The following is a 22,734-nucleotide window of genomic DNA, read 5'->3' as shown; positions in this document are numbered from 1 at the left end:
AATCTGTATCAAATTGTTTCTATGGCATTTTTAAAGTTCAAGGTTACAAGTGAGAGTCTACGTAAGCAGTCCTGACACTCCAATACTTTGTAATCTCTGCCAATGTACTGATAATTCACAGCAATATTCAGAATAAAGGTCTTCCTTTTGAAGTATAAATAGGTTGGCCCTATAATTACCATTCATACTGGGACATATTTGTGGGTGGAAGGGAATAGTTTTAATTATATGGGGACAGGCACCATATTCCAAGGATTTCCTAAAGAAAAGTAAATTGTAGTCAATTTAGTAAACTCTGAATATAAAAATAACCTTGCACTTACATTACATAAAATAATGCCACCAGCTTAATGGTGAGAAATCTAAAAAACAAAACAAAACAAAACAAAACAAAAAAACCTCTTGAAGGGTTGAGTACCTACTGATCAGAGGGGCAGGGAAATCATTTGTTCATAACAATAAGTAAAAAGAAACAAAGGTCATTCATCATCATCATCTATGTGCCAGGAGTGCGGAAAGGTTTTACTTATTTATTCATGAGAGACACAGAGAGAGGCAGAGACACAGGTAGAAGGAGAAGCAGGCTCCTGCAGGGAGCTCGATGCGGGACTCGATCCCAGGACCCCAAGATCACGACCTGAGCCAAAGGCAGACACTTAACCACTGAGCCACCCACGTGCCCAAGACCTGGCCTTTCTTTCAACAAATCTTTATAAGGTGTCATTCAGGAGACTTGAGGCTCTTTGTTGGGCAAAGGTCAAGCACAGCCACATTTAGGGAGAAAGTAATGAATCGGAAGTGTTGCCTAGTTCCTTGTCTGGGAATGCTGGTGCCTGCTGGAAGCCATCACACCTTGAAAACTATAGATGGGTGTTACAGAATTTGAGTAATTCACACCATCCTTCCTCCTCTAAGAGTAGATTCCTTTTGGACAAAATGAATTCCAGGTACTTATGTGATATCCAATTTATGTGTCCCGGGTACTCGTAAACAAGGGTCCAGATCCCACTATGGAATTGCAGGCTGGAAATACACATTTGGAATGACTGGGGTGGAGGGGCTCCACAATGTGTGTATGTGCACCCACATATACGTGAACACTGCACACAGCTGTACACGTATTTAAATGATGTCATTATGCATCTATAATTACTATATGTAATCAATGCATTTGGACTTCTGCACAAATTATCTATGTACACATATTATTGTCATATATCCATATATGTCAATTCCATCTTTTATATACACATATCTTTTTTTTTAATTTTTTTTTTTTTTATGATAGGCACACAGTGAGAGAGAGAGAGGCAGAGACACAGGCAGAGGGAGAAGCAGGCTCCATGCACCGGGAGCCTGATGTGGGATTCGATCCCGGGTCTCCAGGATCGCGCCCTGGGCCAAAGGCAGGCGCCAAACCGCTGCGCCACCCAGGGATCCCTATATATACATATCTTAAGAATGATTATAAAATCTATATCATATATCTGTATCACCTATCACGTATCTATCCTGTTGATCTACGTCTACCGTCTATTTGTCCTCTATCATCCATCTATCATACCTATGTATCATATGGATCATGCACTATCTGTCATATCTATCATATCTATCATGTCATATCAATCATAGGTAAGATTTACCCATCTATCTACCACCATCTTCTATCTATGTATCTGTAATTATCTATCTATAATCTATCATATCCAGCATCTATCAACCATCTATCATATCTTCTATCTATATACCTATCATCTGTCATATCTATCTATAATCTACCATATCCATATCTAACCTATCGATCCATCTATCCATCTGTCATATCTATCTACATCTATCATGTCATATGTATCCTATCTACCATCCATCTTTTTTTTTTAATTTTTTAAATTTTTTAAATTTATTTATTTATGATAGTAACATAGAAAGAGAGAGAGAGGCAGAGACACAGGCAGAGGGAGAAGCAGGCTCCATGCACCGGGAGCCCAACGTGGGATTTGATCCCGGGTCTCCAGGATCGCACCCTGGGCCAAAGGCAGGCGCTAAACCACTGCACCACCCAGGGATCCCTACCATCCATCTTCTATCTCTATATCTACCATCTGTCATATCTAATCTATCATCTATCTGTCATCATATCCATCCCTCTGATATCAGTCATATCTACCTATACCTATCATGTCATAGTTATCCTTCTATCTACCATCTATCATATCTTCTATCTCTATCATTTGTCATATCAATCTACAATCTATCATATCTATCCATCTATGTGCCATATCTATATCGATCATGTTATATCTATTCTTCTATCATATTTTCTATCTCTATCACCTGTCATATTGATCTACAATCTTTTATATCTATCTATCCATCTATTATGTGTCATATCTATATCGATCACGTCCTATCTATTCTTCTATCTACTATCATATCTTCTATCTCTGTAGCTATCATATCATATAATAATCTATCTATAATCTATCACTATTTATCCATCTATCATCTCCATAGCTATTTATCATGTCTATACTGACACTTATCTATAATTATGTAATTTTGAGTAGCAACATAAAGAAGACCAACTGCAGAAGGACAGATGTCCAGTTACGAGTCCTTGAATTATTTACATCATGAGAGATACCTCTAATGGGAGCACAAAACATATTATCTAAGTAAGAGAGATGCCACAAGTACTATCAGAGATTCCAAGGATACTGTCTGTTACAATAACAAGCAGAGAATATACTCTCCACAAACATTTGTTTCCTTGGAGGGAGCGAGTGTTGAAGAGCACTCCCGTTGGAAGAATAATTGTGACAATCTTTATCTGAACAATAACTGTTGCTCTCTCAGACTGAGATAATCTGCCCCCTGCCATCTGCTCCTCTCAAACAGTGGGATTCATTGGTTCCTGAAAAGCCAAGGATAGACGATTTAAAAATAAATAAATAAACAAGTCTTCAGTTCGAAAAATATAAAAATTACAAATAGCACTGTTGATAAATTATAACCTGACGGGGCTTCCTTGGGCCACGCTGAATTTCCTTCCATTCAGTGTCAAGTCATTTTCTTGATAGGGTAACATTAGTCACTCTCTGGAAGTAACGATAATTTTGCACATCTTTCTCAGCGAGGACGTCCGCTGTCAGAATGCGGGTGGTGTCCAAACCCACAGGGTTTTTAGATCACTGGGCTACTGAGAGTTTGTAAGGTGTGCGTGCTTAGTGACCACAATTTGTTACTTGTTAATAGATCACCTTGATGTGATAAGAGCCATCAGCCAAGGGAGGCTGATCAAGCAGAAGAAAGCCTTGCTGTGCAATGCTCGAGGCCCTCTAAGGGGAAGGGCTAAGAAACATCTAAGAAAATATCACCAGATTCCTGAGCGAGGTCTGGACACGTTCCTAACGTGGACATGGCATTTCTACGTAAACAGAGGAGAAAATATCTCCATTTCCTCATTGTTTCACACTTTCACACATGATGTAACAATACACTTCAGCTTTGACTAATCTTTTTTTTTAAGATTTTATTTATTCATTCATGAGAGACACACACAGAGAGAGAGAGAGAGAGAGGCAGAGACACAGGCAGAGGGAGAAGCAGGCTCCCTACGGGGACCTCAATGTGGGACTCGATCCCAGGACCTCGGGATCATGCCCTGAGCCAAAGGTAGGGGCTAAACTGCTGAACCCCCCAGGTGTACCCCGCTTTTGCTAATCTATTTTTTTTTCTAATCTATTTTTAACATACACAAGACAACAGACTGATATACACAATAAGCATACACAAGTCTGTATTGTATTCTACAGCAAACACAGGTGGCTCCATAGAAAATTAGGCAAAATATATGAATACACTGTTTTTTTTTTTTTTTACCCCCATGGAGAAGAATTATGAATAAGTAAATGACAAGATCCTCAAAGTCATTGTTAAATTAGAAAATTGCAAATTAAAATAAAAGTGAATTTGCGTGTCAGTTTGTAGAGAGCTAACATGTCACAACACTTGATAATGGCAAGCCCTGTGGGGAGGTGACAATCCTCACTCACTTCTGATGGGAGTGTGCATTTTCACAAACAAAAGAGAAGTTGTCTTCATCCATAAGGTTGAAAATGAGCGCAACCCCTTAATTCTGTGTGGCTGTTTTCCATATATTCCTTGAGACTATCTACTGTACGCACTCAAGGAGAATTGAGACAGGATATGTGCTATAGCATGGCATGAAATGCATGAAAAAAGTACCCACAAACACTTGCAGAAAACCCTGAAAAGGACCAAAATGCCCATCAATAGAAGAAGGTTATGTTGTATGATCTATTCCTATAATATGGCACTGAATGCATCTTTAAAAAATATAGATTAGGGACGCCTGGGTGGCTCAGTGGCTGAGCGTCTGCCTTTGGCTCAGGCCTTGACCCTGGGGTCCTGGGATCGGGTCCTACATCGGGCTTCCTGTGGGGATCCTGCTTCTCCCTCTGCCTGTGTCTCCACCTCTCTGTGTGTCTCTCATGAATATATAAATAAATAAAATCTTAGATCTTATTTATATAAAATCTTATTTATCTTATATATATTATATATTATATCTTAATATAATAAATATATATCTTATAAGATTTTATATATATATATAGAGAGAGAGAAAGAGAGAGACTATATCTACATGAAGTCACATGAATATTTCTCAAAAACAAATAAGTATCTTGGAGAATGGCATACATAATAAGATATATTATTTAGTGTATTTATTGATTTTATTTTTAGTTTTTTCTCAAGATTCTATTTTCAAATAATCCCTACATCCATTGTGGGGCCCGAACTCACAACCGAGATCAAGAGTTGCATGCTCCACCAACTGAGCCAGTCAGATGCCCCTTTTAGATGTTAAAATCAAAGATTTTACTGGCATTATTATGGATATATTGACACTTAGGAGATTTATAAAAAATGCCGGGTTTGGGCACCTGGCTGGTGACTCTTGATCTCAGGGTCGTGAGTTCAATCCCCACGTCGGGTCCATAGAGATTACTTAAAAATTACACGACAAGACAAAACCCAAAAACAATAATAGTATTTTTTTTAAGAATGCTGAGTGGTTCCAACTTAATCTGTGAGGCAAGAAAAGACACAGTTTTTGGAAAGATTCAAATAGTTTTTAAAAATCTACCAAACTAAAGAAGCAAGACACAGCAAAGAGATCACTTGCATCTGTGAATCCCATACTTTCCTCTGACACTGTTTGGGGTTAGAGATAGGCCTATGTATCTGGATATCAGAAGATCCTTCAAACCATCAATCATCAAGCATGTAAATTGAATGACCATAAAGGGCGCCCCGGGTGGCTCAGCGGTTTAGCGCCACCTTCGGCCCAGGGTGTGGTCCTGGAGACCCGGGATCAAATCCCGCGTTGGGCTCCCTGCATGGAGCCTGCTTCTCCCTCTGCCTGTGTGTCTGCCTCTCTCTCTCTCTCTGTGTCTCTCATGAATAAATAAATAAATCTTTAAAAAAATGAATGCACCATAAAATATAAACATTTGCTGGATGTACAATCTTTTTAAATGTCCCAGAAAGCTGGCAATAGATGTGGTGGGAAGGAAACATTGTATGTGAGGTTTCACCTCCAATGGAGTCCAGGGTCTTGAGGGCATGCATGTGTATGTATTTCATTTTATCACGACCACTGAATGCATTTGGCCTTTGCTCATCTCTTCCCTGCCTCCCGCTAAGGACGGGCTGCCGATGGAAGAGAGGGGTAAGCAGCAGATGCTGGCTGAGACCCTTTCATTGCAGGTGAATCTTTGGGCAAATAAAGCCAGGGTGCCATGTTTTACCTTCTTCCTGCTGCCCATCCGTCCTTTCAACCAGGCGTGCCAGCACCAACTCACCTCCGGATCTTCATTCAAGGTACAATAAAAATCCCCCTTCAACCTCAAATCTAAGCCCGCTCGCTTCAAGTGAGCTTTGCACATTGCACCAGAGTTGGGCATTGCACAAATACACCGCACAACTGTCAGGTTTGGTTTCCCCACCGTCCTGATCCTGTATGTGCACAGCTGTGTCCTGGGTGAGGAGCGAATGGCAGGATTTCCACACCACTTGGTGGTGGGGTCTCGCTCCAATAAAGCTCCACAGTGCTGCAATTATATCTGTACGCCTAACAACTGGAAGGTAGTAGAAACTCGATAAATATTAGATGATACTGCAAATGGAAGCCAAATTTAGATGAAAGCCCACGCAGGGATAATGCCTTGTGTCCTCATGGGACGCCTTTCTATCCAGCTGCTCGGAATGGCTTGAGGTACAGACGCTGCAGGTAGAAACTTTTATAACTTGGCAGAAAGAACAAACAGCTACCGAGACCACTGACTACGTGAATTATTTCTAAAATATTCCGGACCCCTACATATGTGTCTAGCCCACAGGAAAGCGATCATAAAATGATCACTTTCTGGATCTGCAGCTGGGGAAGGGAAGGCTGGTTGTCTCAAGTGTGGTTTAGGAGATAAATATAGCAGGAAACCTATAATTTCCTTTCTTCTTTCTTTTTGCGCGACGCAAGTTTCAAACATACGGATACACGACATGCATCAAGGAAAAACGCGACACACGGTTGCAAGAACAGAAATGAATGGAGGAAGAGCTCAATGAGGAATACAGGCAGACATGGATTGGTATTTCCTCCATCGACAGAGCATCTCTAAACAAGGGCATAATCAACCTACAGTAGCCACAGCAGCAACGGGGCATGTGCATGGGTGTGCGGCCAAAGAGGCAGATCGCAAAGCACAGGGCATTTTTAGGAGTCAGAGACAGTCCCGGACGGACAAAGGAGTACCCAGTTCATCGTCAGGGAAATTAAGACGGAGAATATAAAGTAGCACCCGAGGTGCACATGTAGGCAAGGATGTGGACGGGGGAGCGTGTAGGAGCTCGTCGATGCCTTATCGCTGCTCAGTTCACTGCCATCTTCGTGCAGATTTGAACTGAGGACCGCGTTTCTGCACCTGCTATGTACAGACACCCAACCCGGAGGACGCCAAGGGATCCACGTCACCATGACTCTACGGTGAAGAGTGGGACTCTCAGCAGACTGTGGAAATGGGGAGACTTTCAGGTTCTGGGAAAGCAAGGCTCTGTGGCCTTGGGCAGGGTACAGGCATTTGTGGCCACATCATGAGGCTACCCCGTGAAACTCCTATGGCTGTTGCCTGTTGACGTACACTCTGCGAAGCCCAGGCTGTATGGAGGAGGGATGGTCCCTGCTTCTGACAAGGAGAGTGACAAGCCAGGGAGAAAAAGACCGCCGAAGAGTCTCATGGCACCAGAGCAGAGCCGTCTCCCCCCTTACGTACACACATCTTGTGCTGTTACCTGTGCAAACACCTGCATTCTCCCCCTTGCACTGGACAGTGGGACAATTCGAGTGTAAATAGGAATACAGAAACACTACAGACATCGCCACTTCACTACCAAGCAGCATCATAACCGTGCGGACAACCATCAGTGAGAATGGCTCTTGAGAATTTTTTGATCCCACAAAACACACAGAGCGTTGATACGTAAATTCCATAACGACTCTGTATCCATTCTCTATCCCCCAACATTGTATCCCTGCTCAAAGGTCAAAAAAATCCCATCCACATGTTGCCATTCCTCCCACCCATATGTCAGATTTCTACTATAAAGCTGTAGAACCACCCAGGACCTATACTTTGTATACTCCCAGGACAATTCAATCATACACTGCGGAACCACTTTGGCAACTTTTTACTCGATACATTTTACATCTACCGAGGTTCCTATAACAGACAGTAGCTCAGTGTCTCGATTGCTAATTATATTCTCCAAGACACTCTACTCGCCTGGAGCATCCTCATTCCTTTCACCCTTTGTTAGATCGACGCACGCGTCACGAAGGAAATGCCGTTTTACTTTTCTCTGCATTGGGTGCCCATGAGTGAGTCTCTGTATGTGCGGAACTGGAATTGCAGCGTAAAAGCGATCCAGTTTTGACGGGAGAATACGTATGTGTTGGGGAGAAGTTACACACCCACAGCGGGTTAAAAATATTCCAACGGATGCTAAGAATTTTGGGGGACATTGGTGTAGGGCTGATGCACTGCTGCTCTTGTCCGTACCCCCGACTATTTGATAAATTATGGTCCGTGGAGCTTCGCCTCTGAAGTTATTATTTACCTCTTTGCAATTACCATGTATCTGCGGGAGATACTTTGAGACCATGAGCATATTGCCTTTCTCCTCAACTCTGTGCCCAATAATTTCACCATCTACTGGGGGACATTGGCTACAATAATTATTTCTGTGGTATTTTGGCTAAAGCTGACTTTATATTGGCCTCATCCCTTCAAGAGGAATTGATTGAAATTCTTCTCTACGGTAGAGCTGTCCTGTTACCCATTTACTCATTAAATCATAGCCTATGGCTGCACAAAATCCATTGATTTTCATGTTAACGCCAATGGGTTATCCTTCAGCCTTCTCGTTGCCCATTTCCCCAGCTTTTGATACTGAAAACTCCTTCAGTTTGGCAACTGTGTCCTTCCAACCACACGTCAGACAGATGCACATGGAGAGATATTCCACAAAACAACTTACCATTATTCTTCACAAGGATTCAGGTCACAGAAGATCACGGAAGATATAGGAGTTTCGCCACACGGGAGGAGAGTAAGTGGCCGTGACAAGTATGCCACGTGGGAGCCCAGATGAGATCCTGGAACAGGAAAAAAAAAACATATTAAAAAATGCCATTTGGGGCACGTGGGTGGCTCAGGCCATTGAGTATCGGATTCTTGGTCTCAGCTCAGGTCTTGATCTCTGGGTCATGAGCGCAAGCCCTGCACGGAGTTCCACACCGGGCGTGGAACCTGCTTAAAAATATATAGCATTTGAATTACGTGTGTAGCTTGACTAACAGCATTGTCCCAAAGGGAATTTGTGAGTTCTGCTCAATGTACCATGGTTACACAGGCAGTGTTGGACGAAGCAGAGGACGGGCAAGACGCCACGACCCCATTGCCCCATCCAAGTCTCATGGCCAGTCTCCGTTTTTCCTAATCCACTACGCAGTTCCCGAGATTTGCTTATCTTTTGTGATGATGTATGTTTCCTATGTTTGCACCGACACTGCAATGATATTTTAAATTAAATCATATGGATGCTACTAAGGAGTATTAGGAATAAAAATCTCCTTAAATGTCGTCTCTTCCCCACACATGAATCCTGTGACATTATCTGAAGTAGTCTCCTTGCAGCTTAAATAAAGAGCCGACACTTTTACTAACAAAGTGGCCTCAACAAACAAACAAAAACTTGCACATATTTTTATGTTAAGGGGGTGAAAACAAATCAAGAAACTTTGGATTCTCAATGCACCCAAACACAACTAATTCAAATACACTCTGCAAAGGGTGTTTCATCAGGCAATGCGGATGCTTGGTGATCACTAAGTATTATGAAGCTCATTGAATTCAGATTGAAGGTATTGTGTGACAACCATTATCTCTGCCTTTGTTTTATTTTATTTTATTTATTTATTTATTTATTTTTTAATTTTTATTTATTTATGATAGTCACAGAGAGAGAGAGAGAGGCAGAGACACAGGCAGAGGGAGAAGCAGGCTCCATGTACCGGGAGCCCGACGTGGGATTCGATCCCGGATCTCCAGGATCGCGCCCTGGGCCAAAGGCAGGCGCCAAACCGCTGTGCCACCCAGGGATCCCTCTGCCTTTGTTTTAGAGCAGCCGTCATTTTTTTTCATGATGAGAACTGTTGGGATTTGTCTCAATCCGTGCAGAGGTGACAGGAATGCCTTCAGTGTCTGGATACTTCAAAGACAGAAATGCCCAGTGCTTGCTTCTTATGTTTTCAGAATTCAGTAGAGCAGCCACCAGGTAAAAAAGGAAAACAAAAATTGACGAAATTGCACTGAACACCCTGCTTGGGAAACGTGGGGCCCTGTTCATTTCCTGCTTTCACCTACTATTCCAAACACCTGTATTTGTCATGTCTCCTTCCCAACACAGCTGTTCAAACAGTGAAGAAAATTCAGGCCTCCCCCCTTCGTTTTGACTCTATTTCCTGTGTTCTTGGTTTCTTGCCGTACCTTTTGGTTGTATGACCCCTTTGCATTATTATAATTTTTGTTGCATGGGAGGTAATCAAATAGTTGGTTACACATGCAGCTTTGTTTCTGCCCATGAGACTTGGCTAAAGATCAAGCATCTATTTATCTGATAATATGCTCAACATCAGGGCAGCCCCCGTGGCTCAGCGGTTTAGCGCCACCTTCGGCCTGGGGTGTGATCCTGGAGACCCGGGATGGAGTCCCACGTCATGTTACCTGCATGGATCCTGCTTCTCCCTCTGCCTCTGTCTCTCTGCCATGAATAAATAAATAAAATCTTTAAAAATATATATATGCTCAACGTCAGAAATGCTTGAAGACCCATCTACCACAAGGTCTGCGCTTGAGGAGCACTGAGGATGTAACCGTCCAGCGTTGAGGACCTTCTGCAGGATGCAGACGACATTTATAGGGTCAACACAGGTGACCGTTGAAGAGGTGATCAAAACAGCCCTCATAAAATGGAGGAGCATCATTAGTACAAGTTATTCAGTCTCAAAAGTTGTACAGGTACGATGCAAAGGGATGCGTTCCTCATCATGTGGGTGATGTGGTGCGATTTAGTGAATCGACTCAGAAATTGAGATAATGCAGCAACAGGTCAGCCATCGGGTCAAACATCACAGAAAGGAATAGAAACAGTGTGCGGTGGACACAGGTGGGGTAGAACCTGAAGACAGGTTTGAATTCGCTTTTCCTCGTCGTGCCCCGACCCTGGGCTCCTGGCCGGGCACACCTTGAAAAGCTTATGTATTTACATTCAGAGTTTCCTGTTCTCTCTTCCTATTTATCAGAGGAGGCTGGAGGGCTTCTAAAGGGCCTTTGGTCACCAGGGAGCTAGCTCAGATGTCTGGAATTTTGAACCCAAATAACATGAAACCAGCGGCATCAACTGTCGGATGTGTGACCAGGAAACTCCTGGAGGTGGGAGGTAAAAATTGGGAGACAAAGATGAACATGCCAGCGAGGATGCACCTGACATTCAGAGTATTCCATGCATCAAACCCGGTTTTTTCTCTGTGTGTGTGATGTCTCTAAAACCACTTATCTGCCTTGAAAATCCAAAACCAATTGGAAACGATGTTTCCTAAGTTTTGTTCTCTCTCCCCAACCACAACCCCCCATACAAGGAGACTTAAGTCCTGCATTTCCTGGCTATTGGAGGACTTGTGCAGGAGTCAGGACCTCTTAGTTCCCCCCTCCCCCAGCTGTGAACACAGCAGTGGACAATCTGGACATCAGGGATGGTGGTTTATGACCGACGGTTCTGATTTCAGGACGACTCAAGGAATCTCCTCAGGAGAAGGAGTTCCATAAATGCTCAGATTAGCGTTCTTAGCATGGATTTTCACCCAACACATCCTCTTTGGGATGCTCCTTAATTGTGAGGAGAATCTGGTGAGTCATAATCAATGACAGAGGGATGCGTGTCCCATGCGGCCTGCCTCCTGAATGTGTCCAACTCATCTCTTCTTTATCTTCCTGTCCTTGTAGATAAGGGTTGGCCAACGGCAATATTACCTGGGTATTTCTAGGCTACTTAAATTTACCCTGGAATAGAAGGGAACACTATCTCCATGTAGGACAATATTGTTTATGTGCAATTTGGGTGCCGAAGCTTTCCTGCTAATGCTGGGCATATTTTCAGCAAAAGCCTTTTTTATTCTTTAAACAAATATTTGCTTTACCTCTTAAGCAAAGGTTCACACAACATGGCCCTACGCTTTATGGAAATATTCACCCTCATCTGTGAAAAGTCTGAACCTAAATAAAGCTAAATTTATTTTAACAGGTACGTCTGAGATGTTTTATCTTGGGACACATGATGAAGACAGACCACGCTCACTTTTCCCATTTCTAAAAAGAAATGTGTACTTTGTTATAAATTTTGACACTTTTTCGAATTGACAGGTTGCCTCATTGCGAATAAAAACATTCTATGTTTCGATGGCCAGGAGGGATATATTGAAACTTAAAAGGACTGATGGGAAGCCCGAACCAGCTAATGAAAAAATACTTTGCAGATGGTTCAAAATCTTTGTATTCTTATGAATCGGTTGTGTGCAAACTAACTTTCATGTGCCTCGATCAATAAATGACAGGTTCTGGGTGTTCAGGGAGACAGTCGTGATGACAACCACGTCTGTCTTACTAGCCAGAGGCCTTGACAATTCATTTCTTCATTACTACCTTTCTCAGAAGCCAGATTGAGAAGAAACCTAATGTTCCCTGAATTCAAAATGAGACTCTAGAAGGCATCTCCCCAAAATAGGTTTCGGTAGATGGGGACACGGGTAGGTGGGGACATCCGTCTTCCAAATTGTCCATCGTCACAGAAGAGGCCAGAGTATTACTAAGAGATTGGCTGCAGTAAACACTGTAGCACAAGAGCCAGATCAAAACACAATGTTCTCATCTCAAAGTGCATTTCTTATTTTTAAAATTTTTTTTTATTCATAAGAGACACACAGAGAGAGGCAGAGACACAGGCAGAAGGAGAAGCAGGCTCCGTCCCGGGAGCCTGATGTGGAACTCGATCCCAGGACCCTGGGATCATGACCTGAGCCAAAGGTAGATGCTCAACCACGGAGCCACCCAGGTGCCCCTCAAAATGGATTTTTTCCACAAAAGGGAGGAAGGCATTTATCCCCATCTTGCAAAGTTTGTTTCTACCATTTTGCGATCTTTAACATTAGAATTTCAGAAATTCCTCCAAGGACCCCTAGGATTTCTGTTCATATCCCTCCAAAATAATAAAACCACTTTGAAATGTTCTCTTTTAGAGATTTGCTCAAGTGCCTTATGTTGGTGTCTGATTTGGCTTCCCTACCGCATTTCCCCCAAAAGTCTCCTTATTCACGGGCTTTCTTTTTCCCCCTGCAGTGAGAAGCAAGACATTAATGGAGGAAAAATGCAAAGCATGATAAAGAAGTTGCCATGGTTTCCCAGATCCACACCAGCTACGGTATCTAAAATTATGAGAAGTCGGAGTGCCTGGATGGCTCAGCTGGTTGATCATGTCTTCAGCTCAGGTCATGATCTCAGGGTCCTGGGATTGAGTCCCACATCCGGCTCCCTGCTCAGTGCGGAGCCTGCTTCTTCCTCTTCCTCTACTGCTCCTCCTGCCTGTGCACTATTTCTCTCAAATTAATAAAAAATAATCCCAGAGGGAGCTCAAGATCCTGACCTGAGTCAAAGGCAGATGCTTAACCGACTGAACCACCCGGGTGCCCCTACTATTGTTTTTTGAAAAAGATTAATCATGCTTATTACATTTGGGGGATGATAAACAGTTCAAGAAGATTGTTGGATGGTGTTACATATTTTTAAGTAAGCCTACTTAAAAGAAAAATGAAGAGAGAGACAAATCCATACAGTATAGTGTTTGCACACAGCTCAGATATGAACCCACCCTTACCTGGTGCATTTGTTTTCCACAAAGGAATAATTACTAAATGAAAATTAATTCTTGGGCAGCCTGGGCAACTCTCAGCAGTTTAGCGCCGCCTTTAGCTCAGGGCATGACCCTGGAGACCGGGGATCGAGTCCCACATCGGGCTCTCTGCATGGGGCCTGCTTCTCCCTCTGCCTGTGTCTCTGCTTCTCTCTGTGTGTCTCTCATGAATAAATAAATAAAATCTTAAAAAAAAAAAGAGAGTATAAATAAATAAATAAATAAATAAATAAATAAATATTAATTCTCCATGAACCAAACCATGTTGATGGAGAAACAAAGTCTTTTAAACAAGTAGTAAAGGGGAAACTTGATATTCCTAGGAAGAAATGTCATGTAAAGCAATTGTCCATATTACAATCACTGGACTTGCCATATATACCTACATATAGAGATGATAGATAGATAGATAGATAGATAGATAGATAGATAGACAGATAGATAGACAGCAAATGATGATAGGTGATTGGATGGATTGACGGATGGATGGATGGATGGATGGATGGATGGATGGATGGATGGATGATGGATGGATGGATGGATGGGCATGCAGCTGGGTGGATAGATAGATAGATGATAGAATCGATGGATAGATAGGTAGATGGATGGATGGATAGATGGATGGATAGATAGATAGATAGATAGATAGATAGATAGATAGATAGATATACAGGTAGATCTTTACCAAGAGGCACTCACCAACATGAATCAATGAATTCAATTGTTACCACTCAATCGAATTACTTGTGTCCACTTTAAAGTTACACACTTTCCAAGTCGGTATATTTAAATAATGTCGAATATGGGCAGCCCCAGTGGCTCAGCGGTTTAGCGCCGTCTTCAGTCCAGGGCGTGATCCTGGAGACCCGGGATGGAGTCCCACGTCAGGCTCCCTGCATGGAGCCTGCTTCTCCCTCTGCCTGTGTCTCTGCCTCTGTGTGTGTGTGTGTGTCTCTCTCATGAATAAATAAATAAAATCTTAAAAAATAATAATAATAATGTTGAATATAATAGTCCTCTATCAGAAAGGGTAGAGAATTTCGTAGCCTGCACACAGTTTAGCTACACAATCTGCTAAACTGTAACTTTTGTTTGGGCAGGGAAACTTTTTTTCTTCCTTTGGAAAACTTCAGTTCTAATTGCTGTATTGGAGCGATTCTTCTTAAGTATACGATATATAAGAGTTTCGGCTGCATGAACAAATACCTAAATGCTTCACCATACACTTTCCCTCATTTATTCCATATACAGAACCAAAGAAATTACAAAGGGTAAATCTATGTGTATCTATCTAGATATTGTATTTATATATGTGCATAAACAAGTGATAGGTCATGGGAGTGCATGCTGGACATTTCCTAAGAACTGATTTCATCCTATGACAGGAGCTGGTCCTCAATCATGAAGATTCAGGAACCCGAGTTTACAAATGCAAAGTAATGCAAAGTAGAGCCGTGGTTACAGAGGAAGAGAACTCAAAATGACCAATGATCATGAGTGACACATACACGACGTCAGGATGCCAACATATTAACTTGTAATGCATGCCTCTCACTGAAAGTGGAATATTAAAAGAAAATTCTCAAAAAAAAAAAAAAAGAAAATTCTCCATCAGTAGGCAGACTTCAATGGCTAGCAAAAGGATCACCTGAATTTTCTTCCCCCATAAACGTAGAGCTGGTTTAGTGATCGAAATTCTCTTAATAAGCCTGATTCCGATAATCCCGTGGAGTCTCCTGCAGAATAAAGGGTCTGGTAAACGGGCCTGTGATGTGTGACACGGTTATGCGGACGGGTTCTGTGTTCTTTCCCTATTCAGTCCAAGTTTTCCTTCTGAGGGGCACAGAAAATCCCTAAGCAGGCTAATACGTTGCATCTACATTAAATACACTGAGTAGATTGAAATAGGATCATCCATTGCGTTTAGTGGGACTTCGTATCTTCATGTTCTCTCGAGATGCTCAGGTCTCATTTCTGGAGGATGACATGTTTCTCGCCAATCTGAGTTTTCTAATTACTTAGGGGGGAAAAAGAATCTCACTCCTCCATCCATGGAGCAGCTCCAGCTTGTAAAATGGCCTCATGCATATCCCTTCCATTTGTGCGTTTAAACCGTTTTTGTTCAGTTCCCCGCCTAAATTGTTGACTAATCTGGCTGTGCTCTGTTAAGCAGCTGACACATTTTAGTCGTATGTGAAACGACCCTCATATTCATTTGTAGTGGAGGAGTTGTTAGGCACTTTATGACCCTTCTGGATGTAAGATACAATAAAATTGGAGGTCATTATCATTACGAGGATCATCTTCCCTCTTTGGAATGGCTCCTGGCATTCCGAATTTCTAAGCAATCCCTGTAACCTTCTCTCCAACCACAAAGTCAACTGCCCATCCAAGGGCCCAAGTCAACACGCCATTAGGAGAGAAATTCCTCTGCTATTGAACTTGATCAACAGGATTAAAAAGCTTAAAGAGGCATCATTTCACCTACACTATTACACATATTTTAATCGGGTGCAAAGTTTAGAAGTGTCCGTGCTGGGGAAAGCTTACATTCTGCTCTCTGCTGGTGTTAGAGGGACAAAAGGCAGCAGGTGAGCCTTCTGGGATACAGCCAAGGTTGCTGTAACCTTGAGGTGATCACTGGGACCCAAGAAATAGCTTTGGAAGAAAGCCTACATCGTTCTGCAAGAACAAGAATGGAAAAACTTGGGGGATCCTGCCTTTGATCAAGGCCTGATGTTAGGGGAAGGGAAGAGGGCATCGCGGCAAACATAGTACACCTTGAGAGAAAGAAGAGTCTCTGCAGGTGACACAGGTGCAAGATGAGGACTTCAAGGCTGGGAAAGAGCTATTTTGAGGAGAATTTTTGGTAGACACAGAAGGATTTATATTCAGGTCTTTGTGTCTAGGCCTGCTGACCACGGGTCTGTGCCTCTTGGAATAATAATGAGGCCACAACCTATTATTATCAGTCTAGGCAGAGTATATACTTCAAGTAGCACAGAGACAATTGCTTCAGTGCATGGATCAAAATCCTCTTTCTTTATCATTTGTCCTTTGCAAGACCTTCATGTTCCTTTTCTTTCTTTTTTAATAGACTTGATGTTTTTTAGAGCAGTCTGAGGTTCATGGCAAAATTGAGGGGAAGGTAGAGGGATTTCCCAAACACCCTCTGCCAGAACTTATGCACGGCTCCTCCCATTATCAACATTCCCACCAGATGGTGCATTGACTACAACCCATGAACCTGCATCAACATGTCATCATCACCCAGCATCTATCGTTTCCGTTAGGATTCACTCCTGGTGTTGTGCATTTTGTGAGTTTTGATGAATGCATGATGGCATACATGCACCATCGGAGCACCACACACACCTTTTCTTTAAAAGCCATGAAGGAAAAAAAAAATTAAAAATTAAAAAATTAAATAATAAATAAATAAATAAATAAATAAATAAATAAATAAATAAATAAATATAAAAGCCATGAAGGGTCTCTCGGAGAATTTAAGAGAAAAATACAGAGTGTCGTGCTGATGGATATCAGGAAACTGAGCAATCGTTGGAAAAGAAGAGAAAGAAACATCTCTACGTGACTCCAAAAAATGGTGAAGCAAGTCATGCATATTAAACAGGCCATTACTAAACCCTCCATTCCATGGATAGTTGAGCTATCAATTTCAAAGAATTTAAAATTTGCCCACGTTAGTTACCGTCTTTAATTTCATTATTTCTGGGGGTGCCTGGGTGGCTCAGTGGTTGAGCATCTGCCTTTGGCTCAGGTCGTGATCCTGGGGTCCTGGGATTGAGTCCCACAACAAGGATCACCATGAGGACTTGTCTCCCTCTTTGCGTGAGTCTCTGCCTCTCTCTGTGTGTCTCATGAATAAATAAATAAAATATTTTTTAAAAATTCATTATTTCTGTTTATAGGGGCATGGCCACCATGTTGGTCAAATCTCTCAACAATGAAATGGTGTGTCTCTACTCCCACATTTTCCTAAGTGCTATATAGTGTTTCTATACCAATAGTCAATCCGCTACATAGTATTTCTTTTTTTTTTTTACATAGTATTTCTTACGGAAAAAGTAATATATGCTTTCTAACATCTGTTATTTACATCCTGATGGTCTAGCTTTGTTTTTTTAGTTGTTACTTCATGTCTAGAATCCAGTTTTGTAGTCCCGGAGATTTAAATAAGGGGAGGATTAAAATTGCTACCGTGGGCATTTCCCCAAAATTCCAACAGAAGTTCATCAATTTAGGGATTTTTTGCACCCTGAGCTATAAAAGGTGAAAACCCAACCTGATCCTTGACCTAGGGATGGCTCAGCTCCAAAATGCTAATCCTAGTCAACTCCTCCTCTCAAGTGTTTTTAAGGAATTCAACCATGGGAAAAATTATTAAGTATGATGAAAATATCAGAGATTTGCCAGAAGGTGTGACTTTATCACCACAGCCGTCTGGCCTTATAAGCATCTAGATAGTGGAGTAGGTGTAAAAACAGAGCAGGGTAAATACCAAATAAGTCGCTAAGGAGGGTACAGAACACAGTTACCCATAATAAAAAATAAACCAAAGCAGCACAAAGGTCAGTTCATGTGGTCTTAAAAGTGAGATTTTCATGAATTTCTGGTAAAAGGCCAAAATTGGGTTCTCTTTCATTTTTAATGTCTCTTTCCTAAGTACTCCACGGAGAGAGAAACCATCACAAATCACAATCTAGCCATGTCTTCTGCTTGTTTTGAGACCTGTGCATCTCTGATCCTTTGAAAGGACTTTACAATTTACTTATTTATTTCAGTTTCTGTTGATTCCACAGCCGGTATGTCAAACAAGTGAGTTTTTTTTTTTTTTCTTCATTTTATGATAGTCACACAGAGAGAAAGAGAGGCAGAGACACAGGCAGAGGGAGAAGCAGGCTCCATGCACCAGGAGCCCGATGTGGGATTCGATCCCGGGTCTCCAGGATCGCGCCCTGGGCCAAAGGCAGGCGCCAAACCACTGCGCCACCCAGGGATCCCAACAAGTGAGTTTTTAACTTTATGGGAGACAACTTCTGTCTTCAACATGTGGGATGATGAATATTTCCAAAGGACTACTGGTGCTGGGTCGCCTCTCACATCAAACGCTGGCTTTATCTACATGTTCATAGAATCTATCACCCCAACTCAATGCTTTTCATTAACGCTGGAGTCTTATCAATAGTAATTTATAATGTGGCCAAGCTCTGTTGAACTTGCTGCTGGATCTGTGAATAATCTAACTCTGCACAGATTATTACCCTTGATACATTTACTTATAATTTACTTGCAATCACTTCTACAATACCGAGAAAAAGGTCCTAAATTGTACGTCGACTCATGCATACCAACATATTAATCAGCATATCGACATGTGGATATACTAGCACGTTTATACGTATCATGTTATTCTATATATATCAACATTACATGGCAATATTGTAAATAGGTTATCATAAAACTATATATATTTATATATCATACAAAGCATATATATTTATATATTATATTTATTCTATGTATATCAATATAATATGGCAGTATTGTAAATAGGTTATCATGCAAACTATATATATTTATAGAGAGAGATATATAAATACAAAGCCAATCGCAGTTTCTGAGATTATGGAAGACTGAAACACAGGAATTTAACTTTTTTTTTTTTTTATCCCACATCTTAGTGCGTTTGAACGTTTTCTTTTCCGTAACGAGTTACTGAATCTCAAGTAAATTGTTTAAGTGCTCCAAGATTGAATCTGGGCTCCAAGCTACTCCTAATGTATCACCATTTATTCATTTTCCATTTCAATCTGGGGGCACTTGTTTAGCTGTATTAACTTTGAAACCGTTGCACAGAATGAAATGTAATTTTGCTACCAGTCACGATTGAACAAACTGATACTTTCAACACCAAGAAAACTATCTGCCGATCCGCACAGTTTATTAATGGGATTCTGATGGCAGGCTTTTCATGATCATTAAGAACAAATTTTATTTTAAAATCCAATTCCCCACCACCATCTTCAGAATAAACTTTGAAGAAACCAACCAAGTTGTAAAACAAAACAAAAAAACAACAACAAAAAACAGCATCTGAACATGCAAGCTATAGGGGGAAAGGATACAAAAGGAGAGAAAGAAAGAGCAGGTAACCTCCTGAAGGAGGTGGTAAGAGATTCCGGTCACCAATCCCATTGTGAGGAGGGGGCTTTCCCCCCCACCATGGATTCCACTCAGTTCTTACACACCTACAGAGACAGCAACTGGTCCCACAGATTGGGGCTCAGCCTTACCCCACTCAAACACCAGTCTCAAATCCGAGTTCTCACCTGTGCTTCTGGCCCACCAGCTACAGATGGGAGCATCCCACGACCCCCTCCTCCGGTTGAGTTAATCTCCTAGAACGGATCCCAGAGTTTAGGGAAACCTGTTACTTACCCCATGGCCGGTTGATTATAACAGGATGTAACTCAGGAGCAGCCAGATGAAGAGATGCATGAGGCCAGGTGTGGGGAAACGGTGCACAGCTCCCGTGGCCTCCCCGGGTGCACCTCGGGCCCCAAACCTGCTCAAGTCTGCTGATCCGGAAGCTCTCTGAACCCCTTCCTCCTGGGTCTCTAGGGAGGCTTCACAACAGAGGCAGGATTGATTCCTTGGCCATTGGCCACTGAGTCACCTTCCAGCCCCTCCCTCTCCACAGAGGTCAAGGGGTGCAGCAGAAAGTTGCAAACAAAAAAAAAAACAAAAAAAAAAAAAAAAAGGAAAAGAAAGTTGCAACCCTCCCAGCACCAGGCTGGTTCCCCTGGCAACCAGCCCCCATCCTAAAGTCACCTCGTTAACTTAACAAAAGACACCTTTCCTGCTCCCGCCACAGGAAATACCAAGGGTTTTAGGAGCAGGGTCCCAGAAACAGGGGTGGAGATCAAACTCAGATTCTTCTAAATCACAAGTATTTGCTTCCTTCCTCTTTCAAACCCCCTGAGGCCAAATTCAGGCAAATGCTTTTTGTTTCAAGGAAAAAAAAATATTGCAAAACATGCTTGTTTAAAATATTGAAGGTGCCTATAAAATAAATCCTCAGCCTTAGGTGAGGAGCACAACAATGTCCTGCTGATCAGGAAACTTTTCTCATTTTATTGGTAGTGATTGTTTCTAATCAATGCAGTTTTTTCTTAGCAAATATGGTTTGGGAGCTACTTGTACTCAGGCGTCTGTTGAGATTTGCTTTGTGATCTAATTCATGGTCCCTTTTAAAAATTCTAGGGATCCCTGGGTGGCGCAGCGGTTTGGCGCCTGCCTTTGGCCCAGGGCGCGATCCTGGAGACCCGGGATGAATCCCATATCGGGCTCCCGGTGCATGGAGCCTGCTTCTCCCTCTGCCTGTGTCTCTGCCTCTCTCTCTCTCTCCTTCTGTGACTATCATAAATTAAAAAATAAATAAATAAAATAAATAAAAATTCTATCTTTCTGCTTCCAGCCAATTATATGTGTAGTTTTATACTTATCAGACAAAGTGTGTTAATCTAGCTGGGTTTGTTTTTTTCTATTTTTCCAATTGGCCTGGTAACAAAGGACAGTCTGACTATGTTGATTGCTTTGTCTATGTTTCCAGACAGATTTTTTTTTTGCCTTCATATTTTATAGCCTTATTATTTGTTGCATCCAAGTTTAGATTCCACATAAAACATGTTACTGTAATAGCTACCTCCTTATTTTGAAGTTATTTAGCTGATATTAATACAATTATACTAGTTTTGCTTTGGTTGGCCATTGCCTCTCTACTACTTTTATTTTATTTAAGATCTTATTTATTTATTCATGATAGACACAGAGAGAGAGAGAGAGGCAGAGACACAGGCAGAGGGAGAAGCAGGCTCCATGCAGGGAGCCCGACGTGGGACCTGATCCCGGGTCTCTTGGATCACACGCTGGGCTGAAGGCAGACGCGTTAACAGCTGAGCCACCCAGGCTGCCCTACTACTTTTGTATAAATCTTTTGGGTCCTTATATTTTAGATGTGTTTTTGGGTTTTGTTTTGTTTTTTTGAATGTGTATATACTTGTTTATCTGGAAATGCTGCCCTTTTTCTCATGACTTCATCAAATAGGACTGAATATTTTTTTAAAGAACAATACATCTAAGAATTAAATTTGAACATCAGTTGGAGAATTGGTTAAGAAAAGTGCTTCCTTAAAAATAAAAAAGTGCTTCTTTTTACATAGCATTTCTCTCCGTAAAATGCTCTTTCTGTTACCTCAAGTTAGATTAATAAATTCCTTATTCCTTTGTGTGATACCCTAAAAATTACCACATAAATTTTGAAAACATATCAAGGACAAATTGTAGCCCCCACTTAACATGCTGATACCATACATTTATATCAATCAGGCTCATTGTTTTTTAACAAAGTAAGCAAAAATGCTAACACATACAAAATACATATAAAAACTGTAGGTTGGGGCAGAGGAATGAGGCTCCAGGAAGATTTGGGTCAGATGACAAGCCTGTTTTCCCTCTCATGATTATTAGTTGAAAACTGTCAATGTTAAAAATCATGCTTCTGCTTTTTTACCTCTCATACTAAGATCTGCAATATAATCAAAATTCATTTTTGCCCATGGTATGAGATACAAGTCCATATTCTATTTTTCGCTTTTGCTATATCCAAACTTTCTGTCTTTGGTCCTCTCTATGCTGCCTTTTTGTCATTCACTGAGTGACAATATATATCTGCCTCTTGTCCTCAATGCACCATTATTTTCCACCGATCTGCGTGTCCTTTTTTGCATTGATAATACACTGCTGCAATATGGTAATAATCACCCCATGGTGTAAATTCTTTATATTTCTTATTTATGAAAATGTCTTACCAATTCATTGCACTTGTCATTTCCATTATAGTTTATCATTGACATCACTTTTTACAGAAACTTTGCTTTAAGTTTGATTTTGAATCCAGAGATAAATTTGAAGAGATTTGACATCTTTTTACAATAAATGTTTAAATATATAGAAACTAAGGCTCAGAATGAGCAATAGATTCTTTAACCCACTGCAAATCATTCAACGCATCAATGTTTTAAAAATTAACTGAGATTTTAA

At 41.4% G+C, this 22,734-nt stretch overlaps 1 long non-coding RNA gene across 1 annotated transcript in view; it reads right to left on the bottom strand.

Annotated features, from left to right (window-relative positions):
- Positions 1-20,290, bottom strand: part of LOC144307979 (uncharacterized) — a 155,539-nt gene extending 135,249 nt beyond the window's left edge. The window contains exons 1-2 of the long non-coding RNA XR_013374613.1: positions 20,071-20,290; positions 8,623-8,740 (exon numbers count right to left, since the gene is read on the bottom strand). This is a non-coding gene — a long non-coding RNA (uncharacterized LOC144307979). The remainder of the gene's footprint in view (positions 1-8,622; positions 8,741-20,070) is intronic.
- Positions 20,291-22,734: the final 2,444 nt, after the last annotated feature.

Source organism: Canis aureus, chromosome X (assembly GCF_053574225.1).
Source record: "Canis aureus isolate CA01 chromosome X, VMU_Caureus_v.1.0, whole genome shotgun sequence".
NCBI classification, from domain to species: domain Eukaryota; kingdom Metazoa; phylum Chordata; class Mammalia; order Carnivora; family Canidae; genus Canis; species Canis aureus.
Note: the sequence above shows the minus strand (reverse complement) of the source record. Positions and strands in the feature narration are given on the sequence as shown.